Source organism: Nymphalis io, chromosome 2 (genome assembly GCF_905147045.1).
Source record: "Nymphalis io chromosome 2, ilAglIoxx1.1, whole genome shotgun sequence".
Taxonomy (NCBI): Eukaryota; Metazoa; Arthropoda; class Insecta; order Lepidoptera; family Nymphalidae; genus Nymphalis; species Nymphalis io.
Genome location: NC_065889.1, coordinates 9,958,644 through 9,970,800, shown reverse-complemented (window position 1 = coordinate 9,970,800; position 12,157 = coordinate 9,958,644). Strand labels below are relative to the sequence as shown.

General features: G+C 30.8%; 1 protein-coding gene across 1 annotated transcript in view; it reads left to right on the top strand.

Moving 5' to 3' along the window:
* The window catches only part of LOC126773644 (uncharacterized), a 115,950-nt gene that overhangs the window by 1,805 nt on the left and 101,988 nt on the right, over positions 1-12,157 (top strand). The window lies entirely within an intron of this gene.

Here is a 12,157-nt window from a genome sequence, read left to right as displayed (position 1 = left end):
TCTTGTAAAAAGTCAAAAAGTTTAGTTTTTGGAGGACATGAATAATGGTTCTCGTCGATGGTCTTTGATTTTTTTTGTCGAATTGCCAACACAATGCTCGTTGAACGCAATTGTATTTGACACCCTTTATTTATTTCATACTTTCTATATCTATACTTTTATAATGTTTTTTTTTTTGAATTATTTTATACAAATACCAACAAAACTCACTTTACAGACAAACCCATATTCATTTGAAGAGTTCTAAAAGTATTTAAAAAAACCTGTGTACGTATAATACGTTATTTCAGTTAAATTAAATTAATGAAAATGTAAATTGTAGCATATTCGGAAAGGGAGAGTTTTAAATCAGTTTGTTTACTTTGTACGTTTTTCGGCTAGGTTTTGTAGTTTTTTAAATTTCTTCAAAATATTTGTATTACTAATAATATAATTTGTCAATCATACATGAGTTTCTTTAAAGAAGACAAATATAAAGCCCTGTAATTGGCTGTCTTTTACATCATATAAAATGTTTGCTTAAAGTCATCATAATGATAGTAAACGAATTAAAATTATATATAAATATACATAAATAAATAGAAAAATACACGTTTCTCATATAGACTGAGCAGTATTTTATTAAGCAACTTCAGATGACATTTTATTAATAATTTATTAAGGTTTTCATTTCCATGTAATGTGCTAAAATAGGCATGAGAAAAAGTGCAATCAATGTTGACCCCAATATTACTAACCGCTGAATCCTCTCGGTGATGATGAATACTTGAAACCAGTTGACGAGCAGTTTCTATAGCTCTTTCCTCTAACTATGATGCCGTAATATCTTATAACTGGCCGCATATTCACACTAAATTATATTAATGTGGTTCGAAAATGTATTTCGTAATTGTATTATGATAAGATCAAAGTATATGAGGCATACCATTGTAAAATTATTTAAATTTATCACAATGTTAATTTTACTTTCACAGATCTTATTCAGATAATGTCAGGAACATTATATATAGAAATAATGTAAAAGCTTAAATATTTTGTGTACAGTTTTTAAATACGTATTATACATGTGCTGTATTTTTCACATAAAAGACACTAAAACATATAAAAATAATATAAATGCTTAGAGCCTAGAAAATTTAACACGCAGCTTACCAACTTTTCAAATGGATATAATAAAATATTTCTAGGAAACCCCGTCATTTTGCAGGACACAACTATCATTTCATACACAGAAATAAATCTAATATTGGTTTTCCTTTTTTTCAATTATACATTTTCATTTACAGATTAGTATATAGACAACATTTTAAAGAAATTTTTTTCTTTGTCCATTTATCGGTAAGTGATGATAATCTTTGAGAATTATGAGAATTATTGTTTTTTTTAAATGAAATGTATATATTACAAATATAAAAACTTTTTTCAGTGAAAATTCAACACAGATAATCAATGCTCTAAATTTCAATGTTTTACAAGTGAGCGAGATAAAAAGAATTCTTTTTATCTCGTTTTATTCCCAATTACATTTTTACGAGTGTTATTCATGATCATGCTTACTTATATGTAACTATACTTATAACATATTATACCCTTGAAATGAATCTGAATCTTTCTCTATATAAGTGAATTATTCTAACTAATTCCTATTTGCAGTAACTCGACAAAACTATTATTCGATTGTAATCGCGTTCTGATTGGATCGTCTCAATTTCCTTGTGGCATCGCGTGTTTCTGAAACGACATCAATTGAAAACGTACGTAATTGTTCGTGAAGCAAATTACTTAACACCGGCTCACTATGTCGTTTATGTAAGATTTGACACAAACGCGATAATCGCTCTAATTGGAATAAGAATTCTGGTACCAAATGATATGTAACACCGCACTGTATAAAATAAAAAAATATGCAACAAAAAAAGAGATCCGCTTTATTTTATGGATAAAATACAATACATATTTGTGTTTTATTTATATTAAAAATCGATATTTCAAACAAACGTTTTGAAATTGCACATTACAGATTCCTTTGAACAGTTCTTAATACACAAAAAAAAAAAAAACATTATAAAACCATTCCACAAACGTAAAAGGGCACAGAAACAATTATTGTTGTGTATTTTCTTGTATGTATTTATATGGTACAAGCACATCGACAAAATATCGTAAATGCTAAGAATAAAGTTTTACATCGTTCGTTTCGTTGCACTGTTTAACGATGCGTCAACTCTAAGATTTACGACATACGACGAAATTAAAAACAATTTTATAAATATTATGAGGTCATTTTCTTTAATATCCCTTTTCCTCCCACAATTCGAACCAGCTTACAACACTATAACATCCTTATTATATAAACTATGAAGTAATTTTTAATATAAAATATATACATCGCTAAAGAAAGAAAGAGTTATATATCTCTTTTAATATACTAGATAATGTGTATTTGTTATTTGTCCTTATTTTGTATCGATAATGTGGTTTATCCTTGTTTCAAGAAGCAATACAGAAAAGTGATTTTTGAATGGTGATTGTTTGAAACGGTATTAAAAACTAATTAAAAATATAATAGAACAGATAACATATACATAATAGAATAAATTAAATAGGTTATTTTTTTTGTATATAATAGGTAAGCGGACGGGCAAATAAAAAAGCCGAGATGGCCCAGTGGTAAGAACATGTGAATCTTAACCGATGATCGTGGGTTCAAACCCGGGCAAGCACCACTGAATTTTTATGTGCTTAATTTGTGATTATAATTCATCTCGTGCTTTACGGTGAAGGAAAACATCGTGAGGAAACCTGCATGTGTCTAATTTCATTGAAATTCTGCCACATGTGTATTCCACCAACCCGCATTGGAGCAGCGTGGTGGAATAAGCTCCAAACCTTCTCCTCAAAAAGAGGAGAGGAGGCCTTTAGCCCAGCAGTGGGACATTCACAGGCTGTTACGGTTACGGTACGGTTACGGACGGGCAAATGGGCTACCAGATGGTAAATTGTCACCACGGCCCACAGACTTTGGCGTTATAAGAAATATTAACGGTTCCTTACATCGCAAATGCACCACCAACATTGGGAACTTAGATGTTGTCCCTTGTAACTGTCGTTACACAGGCTCGCTTCAAACCGGAACTCAACAATATTAGGTATTGCTATCATCAAGTAAGTTATAATATAAAATATCGGTAAAAATTATCTGTACTCGTGACTTTTGCCGTCGGAAACCTTTTATTTGCGTTGTACTTCCATTCGAGGGGCCATTGACACACATTTTCGTGTATAACAGTATGTTTACGCGTTTAGAATTACAAAAGGCGATGAACAGGATATGATATGAAACATTCCGGTCACCGACTGAGTTGCATTGTAAAGGTATGCATAGGATAGCTTATAAACTTATCTCATTATAGAAATTCTAGGTTATACAAACAGGAATTTACGATTCAAACGAATTGTTGTCTTTAAATAGTTGACGTGAGTTTCTAGAATTGGATTGAAGAGAATTGTACATAACTTGTACCTAACTGACGAAATTAGAACAAGTTATAATTTTTTCTAATTTCGTCAGTTAGGCAATTGATTCAATAAGATATGCAACTATAGTTGCTTTTAAGTTTTTTTATTTTAATCAATTGCTTTTAGAATTGACAGTCTAATACAAAAGTTTTTAATGTTTTGTGTACTTTTTACTAATTTTCATTAATTGTAACAGTATAATTGAATAATGAATTCAAATACTCGTACTCGAAAAATATGTTTTTTTTGTTATAATAAAAAAAGAGATTGTTCACTTCTACGGACGTGTCTTTTACTACTCGGACAGAAAAAAATGTGTTCCAAAATTAAACTCGAAACGACAGCAATGGCTTGGCTGACGCCCAGCGGCGCGGCGCCGATTAGATGTGAGTGACAACCCACTGCATACGAACTCGATGAAAAGTGTACTTAGATTTATGTTTTTTTCTCAAAATTAATAAATCCTTGCAATTCAGTACACGTAACAAAAGTGAAACACATAAGTGTCAAAAAAGTTTCACTCAAACGTTACATATATAGCAACCTTGCGATCGAGTTCGATCCAGAAATTTGCATTTAAAGAAATATCGAACAAATATATGCGTATAATTATAATTTTAATTATTTTTATTTTTTTAGATTTTAAAAATTAGTTACGTGACAGAGAGCGTGTTAAAAATATTTTAATAATTTAATTATGTTATGTATCTGCAGTTATAACATAGGTATTGTAAAATATGCAGCAATCCAGTGCTGCAATGCGGCTGGAAAGGTTAATAGGTATGAAGTTTCATCCCGTGTTTTTATTTGGCTGAGATATATTGAGTAAATATCGACTTTGATTACATGATGATATATGCCAAATTTCGTAATGTATCGGAGGTTAATAATCTAATACGTAATTTAAAATTCAGCAAATTGCATAAAACTTTTAAAAAATATTTATTAATTTCTCGTTTACATGTTTTTCAATTTTTCAGACTTTTTTTCTTTTAAGCCATAAAGTTTCACGAGTTTTAAATTTAACTTTTTTTTAATTTAAATGTCGAATGCTGAAATTTTGAAATCGATTATGCGATATTACGTGACTACTCCTAACGTAATATTATTTAGCCTAGTAAACATAGGAAGCTAAATCGGTCAATAGGAAATGTTCGATAAATCGAACGGAAGTGAAATGAACGATGACTTGAACGGGTATATTGTTCATACAAGTGTAACCGCTACACGTGAAATTCTAAATAGGGATGTGTACGATTCAGGAAAACACAAACCTGCACGCGGATCAATTTAAAAAACAAATAAGCACATAGGATACAAATGACTATTAGGTAGATAGGTGAGTTTTAATCTGCTTTAATTGTGTATATGAGTCATCTTGTGTAGTTTGATAGAGCATTCCCGATTAAGGGAAGAAAATCTGTCAAGAAAATCTTAGTAGCAGCAGAGATTGGAAATTGGTAGTGGATACACTCCAGTGCTTCGGTTGGTCAGTCAACAACATTTCCGGTTGGTCAGTCGTCCCATCGTTATGAGAGTGAGGGATTTGTGAATGCTCTTGTGTTTGTGCCCACACTTGTCGATTATATTATTCTGCGTAGTTGCCCCCGTAGCCGAAATCGTTTAAAATGTTATTAATATTACATTTATTAAAATGTTTAACTATTTACTCTTGCCTAATTAATTTAAAAACATTATATTTAAAAAGTTATAACAATCATCATAATTCATTCACCATCATTAATACGTTATTGATACCATACAAAGTATTGAACCAGAGAGATCTTTATAGAGTTTGTCATATAGTAGAAATGAAAAATAGTTGTAATATATTAAGCTATTTTCAGTATACTTAACTGTGAAATAGTTGTTACAAGGGTTTTACTCAAACTCAACTAAACTCAAATAGAAATTTAATTTACCTGTTTTTGCTTTTTAATCCCGGTGCTGAAATGTAACTCTCCAAAGCGGTATGACGCGTACAATGTCGTATGTGTAGTAATTTAGTTTCTCAACTACAAATTCCGTGAACTTTCAGTTATATTCGCATGTGAAATTTTGCAAACTCTACGCCGTATGGATACGTCAAAGTAAACACAAAATAAACTTTGTCATTTCGAAGTTACATGGAATGAAATGTCCCTAATTTATGTGTACACTTGAATAAAATCAGTTTTCTAAACATTTCAAATGTTATTAACGAGGCCCTTGGTATTAAAAGTAAGTTAATACAATCAACAATCAAGTAGAGTGCTCAGTGGCTCGAACATGTGAATCTTAACCGTAGATAGTAGGTTCCAGCTCGGGAAAGCATCGTTGAATTTGCATGTGTTTGTATTTGTGTGACATAATTAATCAGTGATCGGTTGTAAAGAAAAATCTTGTGAGGAAACCAATACACTTGTGTATAATATCCACCAAACCGTATTAAAGCGGCGTGGTCGAATAAGCTCCAAATGTTTTCAACAAGATAGGTTGCTAGCTTCCAACAGTGTAGGCAATTTAATAAATATTTTAGTGAGCTTGTTAAAACATCATAGTAATAATACTGTACTAGTGACGATTACTGGCATGTATTCATATTAAAAAGGTAGCTAAGACAGGAAGTCTTTACTGATAACTCGTTAAGAAGCAAAACTGTACATAACCATCACTTCTTACTAAGCCTGGTTTAAGTCACGCAGATGCCCCAAGGCAATGTAACACTCGGGGCCCCTCTTCAGTGTTCTAACTTTCTAAAATATTTTAAACAACTTTAACTTATTTCTTATATACGATAAGATACTGAATATTACCCGAATATAACATAAATATAAATACTTACGTTTGTTTTGCTTAACTTATATAATAATTAAGATGTTTATTATTTTTAAATTAATTCGTTTGTTATTGCTTATTAATTTATTCACACTATTAATTATATTCAATAATACGTATAAGATACATTATTTGTTTCTTAAAATAAAGTGTGTTTTTTTTTAACTTATAGGCCAATGTTTGACCGTTGACTTGCCTGATGTTAAGCGTCGACACGGTCTAGGATGTAGCACGCTTGTCTAGAAATATATATATATATATATATACTTGGAAAGTGGTTTCCACTTTACAAATATCTGAAAGATAATTAATATACATAAGACTATGGCGGACAATAAGAGAAACAATCAGTCAATAGACTGATTGTTTACATATAGGAATAGGATACACAATATAACTGGTATAAGTGCTCTTTGCAAGACGCAAATTAAAAAAAAATCATCTTTTTTTTTAATTTAAAAAATGCTCACATTTTATTCTATGATATAATACTGTTTTAAACCAAATTTAATTGAATCAGTTCACCAGTCGAGTGATTAAGTAACAAACATTGAAACATATGAACTTTTGCATTCATAAGTTGACGTTGACGTATGACGTTAATGTTTAAAAGAACTGTAAGATAAAAGTATCGTATGTGTGTTAAGTCGCGGCAGGCGGAGGTATGCTTATCAAAATGATAACAAATTATCTATTTTGTTAAGAATACTTATATCAATTGCCTCGTTGGTCTAATGGCTAGCTTGTAAGGCCACAGGCATGAAGGTCCTTGGTTCAAGCTCCAGGTCTAGCCAATAATTAAGTTATTGAGTTTGCCGTCGAGAAATTCTTTGTAGCTGGAAGTTTTCAGAGTTTACTGTTCAAATTTATGGGCACGCACGTACGCATGCAATGCCGTTGGTCCTGCGCCTGAAGTCGTTTCGGTAGTGTCGGGTTTGCTGTCCCATTGGATTACGAGAATGAGGGAATAGAGAGGGTACTCATGCAGTTGTCTATTCACAGTTGGCTATTCTCCTTTAGGCCGCCGTGGCTGAAACCAATCAGTAGGACATTATTATCATTGTACCTTTAAAGTTATTTTATTAAATAATTGATGATTTTAATATAATTATTTAATTAAAAACCTCATCCATATGACATTTAATATAAAACCCAATTGAATCGGCAACCCAAAGAGTTTTATTAATTATATTTCAAGTGAAAGCAGCTTTTTACACACAGCTTTTTAATAAATGCTTTTTCAAAATACTTCCTCACTCAAAGATAAGAGTTTAATTAAATTATATTCGTTTTTCAGCTCATTCGCCGAATTTAAATGGGGCATGAGTTTTACAGGTTAAGAATTTGTAAGCGTTAGTCCCGTTTACGAACAAGTAATGTATGAAACTATGTGTGTATATGTTATGTGCCAGATTTATTTATTAATAATAATTATATTTCATAACTAAACCACATACCTTTTTGAAATTATTAGTTAATTTCTTTAATAAACGATAATAATATACTTTTAATTCATAATAATACATAATTTTTAATTAATTATTTTTTGTTTAAACTTAGAATAACACTGTTTTATTTTTTAAACAGAAAACTCTTTTCATAATGACGTTTCTATTTATAAAGAGAGAACAATTTGAATATTTAATTTCAAGATTCAATTTGTCGATCGCAAAAGTATGGGACGAGATTTCTTAAGCTCTTGTGCCTAAACATGATGACCTTAATCTATTAGACATGTTCACATTGGACGTGTCGTGCGATTTTAGAACCGACGCAGATGGGTGAGCCAAATAAGAGGTGCTTACGTTTCGAACCATTCATTAGAGCGCTACTTTGAAGTGAAGATTACAAGCAGACGCAATAATGGCGGAGCACGCTACCTTATCTGAATGCTAATTGCTGATACACGAAATATCTGTCGACTATACATATTGTTATGTCTAATGTACATAATTAAGCCTTATTTATTTGCCAAGCCGTTTAGAAATGTGCTAAATCTTAGACATCTTTGTTCAAAAAATATAAACTCCGTTTGCAATTAAAATGTGCTAAAATATAATTTTAAATATTTAGTTTTTTCCAAATTTTTTCCTCATTATCGAGGAATTTAAGGATGTTATGTAAATACTTACCACCATATTTATTGAAATACGACATCCTAAAAAGCTTTAACTCAATGCAAATGTTGCAATACTTTCTCTTAGAAGTTTTTTTTTTACCAGTAATGAGAAAGCAGACGACCAAATGTAAACTATCTGAGGATAGGTGATTATTTTTGACTTTGAAATTTAATTCAAGATAACTTTATGTTGATGATATTTTGTCAAGCTTGTCTAAGTCGGTAATCAACACTCATCGCTTATTCTTTTTTTAAATTATTAACGAGTAGGTGGGTCACCTGGTATTAAGTGTTTAGCTCACTTTTAACAATTGCAAAACCGGTGGAATCGCCGAAGCTTAGCCGATTTTCATTCTACCGCCACAAAAAATACTTTGTATTGCTGCTTTGTTCTGAAGGGGTAGCAAACTAGTGTTAATGGAGGTGCAATGACGGTTTAAGGAAAAGTTAATATTTCTTTATTTGAGCTTCGCCTTACACTGGAGCCAATCTCAAAACAGAATAGCCATTGCGTAGGAGATATTGCACAAGTGTGCGTAAACATAGGTGCATTCTCTATATCCCCTTACTACTATATTACGATGAGGCGGCAATCCGACATGGTTGGAGAGAGTAAAGTCGCGGGACTAACGACTGCATGTTTTCCGAGGCACGGGAGTGTAAAAACAAAAAACTTCTAAAATTCTAATCACGACAAACGCAAAAAAGCTGTATAAATCTTTTGTTGTATGTGAAAGTTAAGTTAACCAATTTGCCCGAAAATATAAAACATTAACGATTGTACCACCATCAGTAGTCTTCATCGTCACCTTAAAGTCTTCATTATCCACATTTGTTATGTTCTAATGCATAGGCATTAGATAAAACTAACGGTTCCTGAAAATTTATTTAAGTAGTAAGTCAGGTACAGTAGGTTTTGTTCTCAAGGTCAATGTGTTGATAGCATGCTCCACGCGATAGCAATGGAAAGCATTACGGTGAGGCGATAATCTCTTATGTTATGGCGTGATGGTTAACATTAATCGAGTTGCTGGTGATTTCAGCTCCGAGATTAAGAGTTGGCTGATATGAAAGTTTGATTTTTAAGTAATTTGCAATATTTTATGGTGGGTTATTTATCTTGTCTTCATAATTTGACTTTTAGTTCATACTACATTTTAATTAATAGTAGGTAATGCTCGGCGTGCATTGTATAATGCTTAAAATTGTATTTTAAGCAAATATTCAACACGACTCGTGTGCCATCTAGTACGTTGATAATATTATGCAAGAAACTTCAAGCAAGTATCAAAACTAACTGTACGAATTCTTAACTCCAGATGAATAGTATAATACGTAATTTACGGGTATGATAAAGGCATTTATCATACCCATCAAACTTAAATTATGTCATTGCATTCACTTCGTAGTGTTTTAAAAATCTATTATTCCTACCTACAAGACTTAATTTTAAATATAAATTAGTACGATAACAATCTGACAAAAATATATAAATATTACCTTTTAATAGATATATCTCAGTTTATTACCTTTTTGAAAAAAGTTTTTATATTTAATAAAGACTAAGCTTACGCCATATGTAGACCCATGTTACCTCTGCCGCGGTTATTTCATAATGAATAAAGTTTTGTTCCAATATGTAGTACAGATAAAAAATCAAAGAAGATAAACATCTTAACGTTACATACGAGGGAAAGTGATTTAAACGAGTACTATAACGTTGATATGAAAATAACAGGTTCCACACGGCACATTTTTTTAATCTGCTTTAAATTAGTTTTATCTCATATTCGGATTGTGGCGTATAAATATAATTATATATGATTTCCTAAAAGCTTAAGACAATATCGCATTATTAAAAATAAAAATAAAAACAAATAACAAATGTATATCAACAATGTCAACATTTAAATTTAGAATGCGATCATTTTCCTCGTTCAGTAATGATTTAGTCTTAAAACAAACAATATAAACGATTCAATACGTTCAATACGTGTTCATTTGCTACTACAGTGTATTTAAATTCGAAAAGAAAACAGCCTGGGACCTTACTGTCGAAAGCGATTTCACTTTCACGCCGCAGATAAGCGCCTTTCATAACTCAATTTGTGCCGTGTCACGCTATGATGTGAGTTTTTTTCACATTTCATGGTTATTATACTTATATATTTTCCTTACTGCGACACGTTGTCCCTTTAACTTTTACTATCCCACTGATGTTAGCTATTGTAAAGTTAAATTTATTGTTGCTATAATAAAAAAAAATGAATAAATACTTTATTCATTATATTTAAATCAGCTGTCCCATGAACATCAGCGCTGTGACTGCAATAAAATGCGTATTTCCTTACCAACGTTATTAAAAATATCTATAAAAATACAAATGTACATGTAAATTTTATCGTTGTTATGTGAAAATCTTCCTAACCAATAACCTTGTTAGAAGGTTAAGCAAAAACGCATAAAACACCATGTAAACACATTTACAGTATTAGAAAATGTAGCTATTAGAAATCTCTAAACCCATTCGGTTCAAGCGTCAAGAGGTCTAATTATTCCTAATACCAGTTTGGCAAAGTAAATGAAACGCTTAGAGCAATCAATCTACGCAGTTTGTACGTGTAGCTTGTTTGATGTCATTAAACTGGCGCTAATAATGTGTTTTCGTTAATACCTTTTCCTTTCTATACGATGTAGTAATGCGATAATGTATTTTTATTTCAACAATTAATTCGGTGTCTGATACAAAAACAAATCAAAATATTATTCAAGTAGACTTTTGTCAAGTGTCATTTCGAAATGTGGAAGTTACTGAAAAATACTGGCAACTCTTTTCTTTTTTAAATAAAATAATACAAATTTGTGAAATTTACTTACAAATAAGTAGTTATTAGTTGCACGAGATCTAGCTATGCTAGGCATTTGTGTTGGTTATGCATTCATAAGAGGCTTTTTCATATGAGATTCTTTTAAAAAAACATTTTTAAATTTCTTAATTTGCTCTAAAAATTAATTTGTATCCTTATAAAAACGAAAGCTTCGAGTGATTACTTACAAGACTATTTAGCAGATTTTATTCATTAGGTATATACATATCAATATAATTTAATTGAAAAAATACATATTTCAATAAAAACATTTACTAATTACTGTTTTAACTTATTATTTATCAATTTTTATTATGTGAACAGGTAACCTCATATCAGTAAATTTAACAAGCGAGTTTCGAACTTGGTGACTATTTATGCATTACCGGTTCGTGGCGAAGGTTGCCAGATATAAAAATACGTGATATTTATTACTTTTTACAAAGTTATACAATAGTGACGTGATATTAGTCTATACTGTTGTATGAATTAGAATGTATTTATTATACCGGTGGTGTATGTAATGGTAATGTAAATATATATATACATATATTTTCATGTCGGGGAACACATAGATGGGAAAAGACAGTTGAAAACATTGTAAAATAAATCGGACTATCTGTAAATTTTTTAAAGTATTAAATATAATACATCTTGCTAGAATATAAAAAAATTAAGTTAATGTTGTTTATTTATTTATTTATAGTCTTTAATGAAATCATCACGATATTGCTTATTTGGTTCGACGTCCTTGAAATAATTGATTTTTTTAAATTCAAACTCGTTTACCAAATACCGCATAAAATAAATTAATTTAAAGTCACTTTACGTTCGG